This window comes from Penaeus vannamei, chromosome 18 (genome assembly GCF_042767895.1).
Source record: "Penaeus vannamei isolate JL-2024 chromosome 18, ASM4276789v1, whole genome shotgun sequence".
NCBI classification, from domain to species: domain Eukaryota; kingdom Metazoa; phylum Arthropoda; class Malacostraca; order Decapoda; family Penaeidae; genus Penaeus; species Penaeus vannamei.
Window position 1 is genome coordinate 10,639,507 of NC_091566.1, and position 2,500 is coordinate 10,642,006.

Below are 2,500 nucleotides of genomic sequence, written 5' to 3' on the forward strand. Positions count from 1 at the left end.
ATCATCACAGTCTGAATTAGAGATATAGAGAAATAACAAGCCTCTTAAAGAAACAATTATTTATTGATACCGTTATAATCATGATTATGAACATATGAATTGATATCATTATTACCATTTTCATGATCTAAATCATCATAATCATTATTGTTTTGATTTTTATTTGAACAAAATAGTTTTGTGCCAGCGTCTGTTTAGTGATAACCCAGCAACCTCTCGGGTTTGTTTACATCATGAGATTATTCTTTCCTGTTGGAGAAGAAGAACGTCACACCAAATTTACAAGGTGGGAACTTGATAGGTTTACTTATTTCTTTCACCGTTACTTAAGAGATGACATGCATGGTATATCGTGAATTAAACGAAGCTGTAAAGGAAGTGATAAGAAGGAGTGGAGTGTTAACGTTGTGGAGGCAAGAGTTCGTGACATCATCTGTGTGATTCATTTTCCTTTGACGGATATTGCTTCTTGTCGCATCGTAGCCACTTTCGATTTGTCTTTTTTTTTGTTTTTATAGAAGTGACTCCGCATGAATATGATTATTGTGATTACGCCATGTTTGTATTGTGATTATCTTCCATTTTCTGTTTCATTGTCATGTGGCAGTTTGTTTTCCTTAATTTGGTGTTAGTCGAAACATTTGCAGCAGGTAGCTGTTAGCATTATCTTGACTTTCATGTGGGTTTTGCTTTTCTTGGTAGATCTTACTAAAGATAATTTCAGATAATTTTTTAGGATCTGCCCAACTATTGAAATCAATTGAACAAGGTATCAGTGGGTTCCTCATGATGTCTAATGTACATTTGTAGTGGTATTAGTATGTGCTAGGCAATCAGAGCAGCAGTAAAAGACCTGTAAGTTTAGGAGGTATTATCAGGAAATGGCTGGGTCAGAGTGCTTTATGTATTTGGATGTTAAACATCTTACCAGCTAAAAACCTGAAATTTTAAATCTCTACCACATCTTATGCGCAAGCTTGGACAGGTTGAAGTGATGCGTCACATGATTGATGTCATGACTGAGATGAGGTGATCATGGTGACCATCCCTTGTCATGTGCTCAGTCCCGTTACTATGCAAATTATGTGAGTTTTCAGACATTCATATTATGCATATTTATTCATTTATTGAAGATAGGAGTTCATTGATACCCTATTTATTCGGTTTTAAGATGCAAATGTCTTCTAGAAGGCAACAAATCCCCATCTCATAATTCTGGCTAAATGAAATATGTAGAGATTTGGAGCAATATAAATTTCTCAGCTCTTGGTGCCAGTATTGTCAAATTAACAGGTTAGCATTAAATGAGCCTACAATGATTAGACAGAACATATTATAAACAGCCATTTAATGTTATTAACATAACACTGTCACATAAAGTAAAGATTACCTTTTCCTTTCATGACATGCAAAACTTTTTAATGAAAAGAAAGTAATTGAATTTAATTTATTCCATAAATAATATAAGGATTTAAATTACAATAATGTATAGTGTAAAAGCTTCATTGCTTTACACTAAGAAAATATTAGTAGATGGTATAAGTTACCTATAGCGATGCACAGAGATAGAGGTACATGGACACTGCCATCTTATAGAGTGGAAGAAATAGAATAGGATACAACATAGTCTAAGTTGCACCGGCCTCATATTAACCATTAAATGATGAAAATATACCCTGCATAACATAGCTTACATTCTAAGTCGCTCATCTTGTTTACTTTGCCAGGAATAACACAACACTGACTGCATAACTTGTTACTGTGGTATCCCAAGTTCTGTTACTACGTGCATGTCAAAACGATATTTGGCTAATTATCAATGTCTGCTGTTACACATTTATGCATTTAAAGTCTTTTATTAATGATGTTATACTTCATTTACGTTTTTTAAGATTTATCTATGCACTTATTTGGAATTATCTGTGCATCGTGGATTTCACACTTTCAGTCCCCAGCCACGAGGTTCGACAGTTCAAAGCTGGCCACTCTGCAACAGGTGGCTGGTTAGAAATATTGCATTTCCATTCTTGTGTTGATTCTGTGTTTTTCATAAGACTATGCAGTGGCAGTGAAGAAGAAATAGACTTAAGTAATCATTCCAGTTTAATACCTGAGCCCATCAAGTGCCCCAAATGCTGAAAAAAGGATTAAAATTCAAAGCAACCCTGATAATAGAAAGAAGTGAACATTTCGAGATATAAAGGTATTTGGTTTATTATTTTATAGTGTGAAGAGAATGTTTCCTGGGGGTGTTGGGGGACAGAGCCCCCCATCAACCTACCCCTCGGGCAGTTCCCTTCTTGCATACCAAGTCACGGCAGCTTAAATTGTTAGATTAGGTTGGTTTACTGGTCAGTACATTTTGGGGGGATTTGGAAAGTGAACTCCCGTAGATTTGGGCGAAGGGGGGCGGTTGGGCTCCCGTATAGTTTTTTTAATTTTGGCATATCGGTCCATAGAATTTCTTAGATGGAGCGTACATCCATAGAGTTTCATTGGC

General features: G+C 35.7%; 1 protein-coding gene across 5 annotated transcripts in view; it reads left to right on the plus strand.

Moving 5' to 3' along the window:
- Positions 1 to 187: 187 nt before the first annotated feature.
- LOC113814025 (probable phospholipid-transporting ATPase IIB) overlaps positions 188 to 2,500 on the plus strand; it is a 20,391-nt gene continuing 18,078 nt past the window's right edge. For 2 of the 5 annotated variants that reach the window (XM_070132877.1, XM_070132875.1), the window contains exon 1: positions 188 to 286. The gene's annotated coding sequence lies outside the window, so the exon portion shown is untranslated. The remainder of the gene's footprint in view (positions 287 to 2,500) is intronic. The other 3 variants (XM_070132880.1, XM_070132879.1, XM_070132876.1) reach the window with 3 other exon arrangements.